This window comes from Otolemur garnettii, unplaced genomic scaffold, assembly GCF_000181295.1.
Source record: "Otolemur garnettii isolate 467f Iridium unplaced genomic scaffold, OtoGar3 scaffold00369, whole genome shotgun sequence".
In the NCBI taxonomy this organism is placed as follows: domain Eukaryota; kingdom Metazoa; phylum Chordata; class Mammalia; order Primates; family Galagidae; genus Otolemur; species Otolemur garnettii.
This window is the reverse complement of record NW_003852764.1, coordinates 116,816-117,160: the sequence shown is the minus strand read 5'-3', so window position 1 is coordinate 117,160 and position 345 is coordinate 116,816. Positions and strand designations below refer to the sequence as shown.

Here is a 345-nt window from a genome sequence, read left to right as displayed (position 1 = left end):
TGTTATCCTTCTCATAAACACCAGAAATAAAACAGATTGATAACTTGCTCTTCTAGTTGACAAGTTTATTTAAAACTTAAAGCTGAAATATTTAATCCATACTTCTTTTCAGTTGGGAACTTGCCACCTCTAAAATATATGTATACATTAATTCAAAAGGATCAAATGATTGCCCAACTCATGGACTTTTCTAAGGGACAGTGTGAGCAAAAGTGTAGACACAGGCTTGGTGCCTGTGGCTCAAGTGGCTAAGGCGCCAGCCACATACACCTAATGTGGTGGGTTCAAATCCCCAGCCCGGGCCCGCCAAACAACAATGATGGCTGCAACCAAAAAATGGCCAGG

General features: G+C 41.2%; 1 protein-coding gene across 1 annotated transcript in view; it reads right to left on the bottom strand.

Annotated features, from left to right (window-relative positions):
- LOC100952166 (activating transcription factor 7-interacting protein 2-like) overlaps positions 1-345 on the bottom strand; it is a 63,337-nt gene that overhangs the window by 32,390 nt on the left and 30,602 nt on the right. The window lies entirely within an intron of this gene.